This window comes from Paroedura picta, chromosome 12 (genome assembly GCF_049243985.1).
Source record: "Paroedura picta isolate Pp20150507F chromosome 12, Ppicta_v3.0, whole genome shotgun sequence".
In the NCBI taxonomy this organism is placed as follows: Eukaryota; Metazoa; Chordata; class Lepidosauria; order Squamata; family Gekkonidae; genus Paroedura; species Paroedura picta.
In genome coordinates this window covers 42,606,721-42,616,191 of record NC_135380.1, presented here as the reverse complement: position 1 = coordinate 42,616,191, position 9,471 = coordinate 42,606,721, and the positions used below count along the sequence as shown (strand labels likewise).

At 43.2% G+C, this 9,471-nt stretch overlaps 1 pseudogene; it reads right to left on the bottom strand.

The window, feature by feature from the left end:
* Nucleotides 1-309: 309 nt before the first annotated feature.
* Nucleotides 310-781, bottom strand: LOC143821545 (ubiquitin-like FUBI-ribosomal protein eS30 fusion protein pseudogene; annotated as a pseudogene).
* Nucleotides 782-9,471: the final 8,690 nt, after the last annotated feature.

The following is a 9,471-nucleotide window of genomic DNA, read 5'->3' as shown; positions in this document are numbered from 1 at the left end:
AGCAGACCAAGTTAATGCTGAAATGATTAAAACTGGGGGAGACATTCTGCTTCAGCAGCTCCATACTCTCTTAACACTCATATGTTTCTCAGAATGCATTCCACCAACATGGAAGAAAGTCATCATAATGCCAATCCTGAAGAAAGGTGACAACTGTGAATTTAAGAATTACTGTGGCATCAACTTCTTGTCGGTTATTAGCAAAGTGTTCATGAAGACCATACAATCAAGGCTACGGGAACATCACAGTAGAGAAGAGCAAGCAGGATTTAGGCCAATATCTGATTTATTAGGTAAACAGGGTGCTATTTAGGAGTTGGCATTGGGACGCTTCTTCTTGTCAAAGCCTGGCACAATGTTGACAAAGCAGCGGTTGTACTGCATGCATGCGCCTCTTAGCATGGCCAGTCTTCTTTTTCTTCTTCTCTTGCTTTGCTACCTTAGGAGTCTGGCCTCTCACTTTGCCAGCACGAGCCAAGGAGCCATGGACTTTGCCACCCAGCATGTGGGCAGCAACCTCCACAGTTGTGAGATCACTGATGCCACACTGGTTGATAACTCCAAGGGAGTCCCACCCAAGAGAAGCACTTGATCCTCAGATGCAATGCCCTCCAAGACTCGATGTGATCCTTTAGGTGAGCAACTGTTTCTTGCCCAGATACCTCAGTGGTGTGGAGATTCTGTGCATGAATGAAGAGCTGCATGGTTCCAGCAGACGCGCAGCATCCCAAGATGGAGGCCGGAGAGAAAAGGAAATTGCCGCTGCCCCGTGCACGCAGATGAGAGAGAGCTATAGAGAGAGCTATATTGATCAAATGTTCACCATCTGTCAACTAGCAGAGGAAATAATTAGGTGCGGAAAGAGAACTGTCATCTTTATTGACTTCAAATATGCTTTTGACTGTGTCCCCTGGCCTTCTCTATCGATGGTACTAGAAACGGAAAATGTGCCCCCCTCCCCAAATAATCACACTCCTCCCAAAAACATATGATGTTTCAACAGGCAAAGTGCGAATTCGAAATGAGCTATCAGAGGAGTTCACCATCCAGACTGGAGTGTGCCAAGGAGATGTGGCCTATCCCCTAATTTTTAATATCATAGTTGATGCCATTATGAGAAAAGAATTCAAGAAAAGATGTGGAGTTCAATATGGTCAAAACAACTTCCTGACAGAGCTAATGTTTGCAGATGATAGTGCTATATTTGCCGATGCAGATGCAGAAGCTACTAACATCCTCTATGGCATTGTCTATATCGCTCAATCATACAGCTTAAAAATAGGTAAAGGTAAAGGTATCCCCTGTGCAAGCACCAGGTCATGTCTGACCCTTGGGGTGACGCCCTCTAGCGTTTTCATGGCAGACTCAATACGGGGTGGATTGCCAGTGCCTTCCCCAGTCATTACCATTTACCCCCTCAGCAAGCTGGGTACTCATTTTACCGACCTCGGAAGGATGGAAGGCTGAGTCAACTTTGAGCCGGCTGCTGGGATTGAACCCCCAGCCTCATGGGCAGAGCTTTCAGACTGCATGTCTGCTGCAGACCACTCTGCGCCACAAGAGGCTCATGGCTTAAAAATAAATGTGGACAAAACCAAAGTCATAACCACAGATGGATCACCAACAAATGTATACCTCAATGGAGCCCAATTTGAGCAAGTCAAAGAATTTAAATACTTAGACTCATTGGTGAAAGAAAAGAAAATGTCACCTACCATTGAAGCCCACAATAGGATTGGCCAAGCAACACCAGCATTTCCACCCATAACCCCCCCACACACACACACCAGGAGATGCTAGGAACAGGGAATGCTAGAGGATGATGTCACCAGCACAAAACCAGAAGTGACATCAAGGTGCTACTCTAGGATCTTCTCCAACCTCTATGGTTTGATCCTGATGGGAAAATATCACTTTAAATTTTGTACTGGAAGTGACAACACATTTCAATGGGTTGCCAGCAATCCCCTCCCCCCCCCCATGTTTTTTCCCTTCCATCCAGTGAAGAGGCAATGGGGAATGGGTGGATGCTGCCTGTTACCCATACTTGAGGGTGAAGAAGAAAAATCATGCATACTATTCTAAATTCCTTGAAGGAATCCCAACATTTTTTGCTCGTGAGGTGACTTAATTCTTTTTAAATCTTAAATTTAAAAATGTGAAGAGGAGGAGGAGCTACATGAGGCTTCCTACTGTGAGAACTTGAGGCTTCAGCATGATTGGAATAAAGCAGGGGTAGTCAAACTGCGGCCCTCCAGATGTCCATGGACTACAATTCCCAGGAGCCCCCTGCCAGCGTTCGCTGGCAGGGGGCTCCTGGGAATTGTAGTCCATGGACATCTGGAGGGCCGCAGTTTGACTACCCCTGGAATAAAGGAACCAGGAGGCTCATCTCTGTGTTGTGCTGCTCAGAAGTCTGTGTTTTGTCATGGAGAACAAGCCAACCATGCCTTCAGCATACAACAGCTGTGCCTTACAATAATTCATGCTCCTATTTTATGCAAAGTATCCTGGATTGGGGAGGGGGAGTGGAAATGTTGCAAAAATGACTAGTATGTTTTTCACAGGTTAAATGCACATATTTTAAGTTCTCTTTATGCCAATAAAGGTATTCTGAATCTGAATCTGGAATGCACATATTTTGTGGTAAGATTAAAATAATAAGAGCCAGCTTCTTTTGGTTGGTTGGGTTTAAATTGTGGATTTGGGGAGCAGTTTTTTCCCACTGGACTGACCAGACATTCTTTCCTGCAGTGTCTCAGGCCTCAGCATCTCTTTGGGTAAGGATGACTACCCTGTCTGGGAATGATCCTTAGAGGGATGAGCTGTTGGTGCAGCCAGGAAGCCGTCCCTGGGAGAGGAGGTGTGAATTGTGTTCCTTTACAGCCTGATTCCTAGCATCAATAGCTACAGGAGGAGAAACCCTGATCATCTGCCAAACCATGACTTCCTTTTAGAGAAGAAGAGCACCTCTCACATTTGTGGTAGGGACTTTACTACTTCTTCAACATAACGGTCACTGGAATAGGGCAAGAATCTCAGGAGGGCCGAGAAATCTGCAAGGATGCAAACACAATTCCTAAAACTTTTTATACCAGTATGCAGGAGCTCCAGAGAGCAGCGTGATTATTGTGGTTATTATTTTTATGGTTATTTATTAGATTTATATTGCATCACTTTCCAGAGACTCACAGCAGCTTACAAAATAAACCCTCCATAAAATCCCCAAATAAAACCCATTATATCCCAAAGATTGGTGTCCTAAAATCCCACCCTTTAGCAGACCTCCATACAGGAAGGAGGTGTAAATATAGTACAACTGAGTTTGAGGTGCCAACTCTGGATTGAGAAATTCCTGGAGCTTGGGAAGTGACCTCCAAAACTCCCATTGGCTGCAGGGAAAATGACCGCTGCAGCCTGGGGATCAGTTGTAATGCCAGGACATCTCCAAGCACCACCTGGAGGTTGGCAACCCTACTGGATGGATGTTTGCTGGCATGCTAACAACAGTTTTGACAACTCTTGGTCTTGGGCACGGCAATTCCAACCTTAAAGTAGGGGCCACCTGGAATTATGACCTCTGCCCAGACTACACAAATCAAAGAGGGCAATCTTATGTTCTTTATGTTTGATGTTTTGTTTGTACCATGATACATATATGCTATATATTTATGATTGGACTTATGATGGGACTTGTATAGATGAATTCAGGTGGGCAGCCATGTTGATCTGAAGCAGTAGAACATTTTAGTCCAGTGACTAAAGATCAAGAAAGTTTTATGGTCTAAGCTTTCTTGTACATGCATGTTTTATATGTCATTAGGTATTTGCTATTAGAAATGTCAGAAGTAGTGCAATTCATGGATTTCAGTGGACTCTAGATTGCATTTATTCTTTACAGGACTGCATGATAAAACAATTATTTCATCTTATATGCCAGAAAAACAGGGCCAATATGGAGGTTTGGATGGATTTTTTTTAAAATAGTGGTTCTGTGCATTATCTCTCTCTGGTTTCCGGGTGAGAAGATGGGGTAGTCAAACTGCGGCCCTCCAGATGTCCATGGACTACAATTCCCAGAAGCCCCTGCCAGCATTCGCTGGCAGGGGCTCCTGGGAATTGTAGTCCATCGACATCTGGAGGGCCGCAGTTTGACTACCCCTGGACTAGGGTTATCTGGGTGAGAAGATAGATTAGGCCTCCAGGTTACAGAGATCATTTCCCCTGAAGAAAATACCCTACTGAGATCCTTCCCCTTGCTAAATCCCTGCCCTCCCCAGTCTTCGCCTCCAAAATCCCCAGGAATTTCCCAACCGAAAGCTGGTAACCTTAGGAGTTACAGAAGGTAAAGGGAAGAAAGAAAGTCCAAAGACAACTGTTTTGGGGGCACAAAAAAAGCTTCAGATGAAAATTAAACTAATAGTCAGTTGCCAACCTAATGCTGTGAACCTCTAAACGGCATAGCACAGCAAACACACCCAACGTAAAAGACACTCAGTCAAAATGCAAACCCTATCACAATCTCTGGATTAAATGTAAAAAAAACAAAAAACAAAACACCTCATTTGGTAACAAATAGATGGAGGGGGAATCATGCCAATGAGAGACTGAAGAATGGCAAACAGCCTACTGCTTCATCACTGCAGCCCTTCTTGTCATGTTATTCCAGCCTGAAACTTTTAGTACCTCGCAGTCTGTACTGGTGGCTTGTAATGAAATTCTGCATCCTGGCTATAATGGAACTCTACTCTAAGACCTAAACTGTCCTAAAGATATCTGCCTATGTATCATGCTTTGGTTTCAAGAGACAACTGCATTAGCACAGAGGTTGTCGTTCCAAAAGGACTGGGGAATTGTTTTTTACAGTCTTGGCTTATATATAAATTAAATATAAATATAGTTCTTGGATAAAACAAAGACAGTTGTTTCCTATACAAATCTGACAAAAGACAATAAAAGGCATATTAGACATTTTAGATATTATCAAATTAAAAACTATCTAGGCTCCTTAATTAAAGATCTTCCAGCAAATTTGAAACACCAATAATCTCACACAAATTTTCTACAAGTAGGATTTCTTCTATACTATTGCAAGCCTGTTTGCAGAAATCAATTGACTATCAAGGTTGCTGGAGTAAGAAACTTGGGGATGTCCTGATGAACAGAAATTGGACTTTATTTTCTCTAAAAGTTTGAACTTTACAATAAGTTTGGCTTTTAGGGAAAATTTGTTTAAAATGGTACATTTGTGGCATCTATCTCCTTATAGGTTACAAATAAATGTGGATTGAGGGAGGAGGAAAATAGGGGCCATTCCGCACAGATTCTTTGTAGCAGGAGTGTGGCAAATTGAAATCGCTACAAAAATGTGGTTATGCACAACGTCGTTGACAATCTGCCACACTCCTGAAACTGATCCGCAAAAAGCGCTTCGTTGTAGCGCTTTCAGGGAAATCCCCAAAAGTGGATTCATCCTCCGGAAAGCGCTACACTCTTGCAACCAATCTGCAACACTAGCGGGAAAGTTCTGTGCATTACCATTGTTGCGGTTTCTGCAAAGTCCCTCCCCCTGGCTCTCTCCTCTGATCTTCCGGAGAAGCGATCGCCATTTTTTTTCTCAGAGCGAGCGGAGATCAACGCACGGGCGAGCCTTCGTTTACCCAGCGAGGCTTCCCTGGCTGCAGTCCCTCCCCAGAGCTGTTTTAAGTCACCAAGCACCACACAGCCCCATTTGCTGGTTTATTTTTCACTTTATTTTCCGGCCGAAAATCGCGCCCGTGCGGGGGGGGGTATTTTATTTTCACTCGGGGGGAGCGTGGCAATGATGAAACGGCAGCTCAAACACAACCTGCTAGCTAGATTGGTCTCTCTGTTGCAACGAATCAACGCAGATTCGTTGCAATGTGTGTGTTTTTTAAAAAACCTGCCTTAAAGGGAAAGGCGCTTTTCGGGAGCATGATAACAGCTGCCCATTGGCTGCTCATTTGATTGATGGCCGGGGCAGGACAAAGCTCAGCAATATCGCTTCCTGGCTAGCGATTTTTGCCAAGACTGGAAACCTGTGGGAAACGATAGAAACGCAACTGGATTCCACTACAAAGGCAGGTATGCATTATGATGAATTCCACTATTTAAAATGGCATTTTTTTCGTTCCGCAACCAATTTGCAACATAGATCCTGATGCGTAATGGCCCTAGTTGTTGGTTCTGCAATACAGTGAAAGAAGATTTCTACTATATATTATGGGAATGTAGAGTCTCTATATTGTCAAAACCATGTAATTAAGCTTTTGCCATATGTTCTTATCTACCTTTCATTCTGCATCATTAATTGCTGTAGGTGTGAATATGGCAGGTTTAGGGCAGTGTAATTCGTCAGTCAGTCATGAATTTTATTTTAAAATTCACATTGTTGGCAATAAAATCATTAGTCATAAATCTTGCCCTAATTTTCTTTGTAACAAGTGTGAAAAGGAATACCTTGTGAGTGACATGAGGGTCAGTGGCAATGTAGCTTGCACCAGGGATTCTGGCAGTGGAGTCATTTGATGTTGCGAGAACTGGTTATCTCTCTTCAACTTAGGGGACAGAGGTGCCAGTTATCTCTTCCAAACCTGGCCATGGGAAATGGTATCTGGAGTGTTTTATGCCCAAGGAGGTGTGCAGGGGAAACAGAGAGAATAGAAGTTAACAAGGGGCAAGGGTTACTAGGTGCTTTAATCTTAGCAAAAGTTTAGAGATGCTTGCTTCATTGTATCTTCAATAAAGAGATTTTCTTCAACAATCTGCTTATTGGGAGTAATCGGCTGGACTCTCACACACATATATATGAAAAATGTGATCAAAATTATACCAGTTTGGAAATAAAGATACCTGAAAAGCCATAAATTATTTTGCTGAATTACTTACCTGAAAGCTTCCCAATTTAAATATTTGGTTTAATAATATCAAAGAGAATAATTTACAAATTAAATTAGCATATTATTGGAAATATAAGAATATAGAGTAACTATTTTCTAAGATGGTTTCTAGTAACAATATCTGGTGAAATTTGTATCTAAGGTCAATTCTCCACAGGCAGAAAAGGCTAAGAGGGTGCTCATATGGAAGCAGGGATAATCCCTACTTCCATATGATGCAGTCTCTGGGCCGGCCCCCTCCCAAACCTGTCATGGATCGGGGACTCATTTGCCCTGAGCTAAGGGAATGTGGGAGAATCTATGTTCCCTTAGCCCACTGCAGTGGCCCAGAGGGGGCTAAAAATGCCCTGGTTGACTTTGTGGCAATTTGTCATGCTGCAGGGTGGACTGGGGCAATCCTACCTTCTTGCAAAATAACCCCCCTACCGCCGCTCCCCATGTGGTAGAAGGTATCCACTGCTGCTATGTTTCCCAGGGGAATACATTTTAACATCGGAGTAGATCTAGCACTGAAATGTGTCCCCTGCGGGGACACAGAAAGCTGCAGAGCATAAAGCTCCACAGTACTGCACTTCTGGCAGCCTGCCTAAAGGGAATAGACAGTAAGGAATATTGTGAAACCATGTGCTGTAAAAAATGTGAGGCTGGATACTGGTTTGTGTGTTATTTAAAATATTGTATTTAGGACCCTCCTTTATTACTCTTGGGCTTTAAGCCTAAGTAATTCTATCTTATCACTTGGGGAATCTTAACAGTTTATTAATTTTAATTTTATGTTGATTTGTAAAGTGATAGGATGGCAGTGACCTGGCAGTATATGGGCTTACATCCCATAATAGAAAAGATAGGTCTCAATTTTCATTTAAGAGTTAATTCTTCTCAAACACCAGTTTAATCTATCTTTCTCTCTCCTCAATGAGGTTTTAGCATTTAAAAACTGTGAGCCATAATACCTCTCTCTTTCCTGTGTTATAAGAATAACTCCATTCTGAAAAGGGGATTCCCAGATAGCAGCCTTTCATTTCCGGGGTGATAATGGCATTTAATCTGACAGCAATAAAACACCCAATATCGGGGTCTGATCATATATTTTAAACATGTTGGTAATGTAGGAGGTGGTTCAAGTAGCAGGTGGTCCAGAAAAGGACATGGACAAAATTGAGAGGGTTCATAGGAGAGCGATGAGAATGATCGAAGCCCTAGGAGGAAAGGCTGAGGGTCTTGGTAATATTCAGCCTGGAGAAGGTTGAGAGGGGACACGATTGCTGTCTTTAAGTATTTGAAAGATTGTCACTTAGAGAAGGGCAGGGAAAGATTCCTGTTGGGAGCAGAGGATAGGACCCACAATAGTGGATTTAAAATACATGGAGAAGAATATCAACTAGATATCAGGGGGGAAATTTCAGTCAAGGTAGTTCAGCAGTGGAATCGACTGCCTAAGGGGGTGATGGATGAAAAACAGATCCTGAAACTGCTTTTACATCATTAATATATAAATTAAGCAGATAATGGGATAGAAGAGAACCTGGTTGAACACCTTAGAATAGGTAGTCTGGTTCCACGGGCTACATCTAATTTCAATTTCTGTACCTTGATATATTGTGGTCAATGACCTTAGCAAATGTTGACTGAACATGGTTTCTTTTATTTTCTGCCATAGCCTGATTATAGATCTGCTGTGAAATGCTGAACATCAATCCATAAAGGAAACATACAGATGATTATTTACTGAGGAGGTATATTTCTCAATCAGGTGGATTAAAGTAAAACAATAATCAACAACAGAATACCTCTGATGGAAACCCCCTAGTTCTTCACACTGCATTCCAAGCACCCCCATGTAGAATTTTACTATTGCACTAAAATAAGCTTCAAATACCTTCCCAATAACCGAAAGGTATTGGGTGATAATTTGGGGAATCATGTGCAGTCCCCTTTTTCTTATATATGAGGATCACCAAAACCTTTTTCTAAATCTTTAACCGCTCCTGCAGAGCAGATAAAATAAAACAGTAAGAGCCCTGAGGGCGGGCCCTGTCTGGGATGAGGAAGGGTACCGATTGGCCCCTTCCCCCGGAATGACGAATTGGGAGGTGCTTTGCGCCTCCCAATCCACCCCCCTCCAATGTCGGCCGCATTCAGCCACACGCCACCATTTCCTGCCTCACCGCCAAGAACAGAGGTTGGTGGTGGTGCGGGGACGGAAGATGAGGAAAAAGCCTCCCCACTGCACAGGAATGGCTTACGCAGGCAGCAATCGGACTCCCCGGGCCCTGGGGAGCCTTTCTCCATGGAGGGGTGAGTTTGGGGGGGGGGCAGCCCTTCCCACCTGCCCGGGCAGCACTGGCAGGATGGCTGGGAACAGCTAGCACCCGCTGTATTTTTTTTTACAGCGGGCTTAATTACCAGTAAATAAATAATAAACAAACAAACAGGGAAGGCTCATTCAACATAGAAAATAAAGTGGTCAGGACTTCTGCCCACCATCTTGGATATGATAATGTCTATTGGTATTCCATCAGTACTCATGGTTTATCCTGGGTTCCTTTTA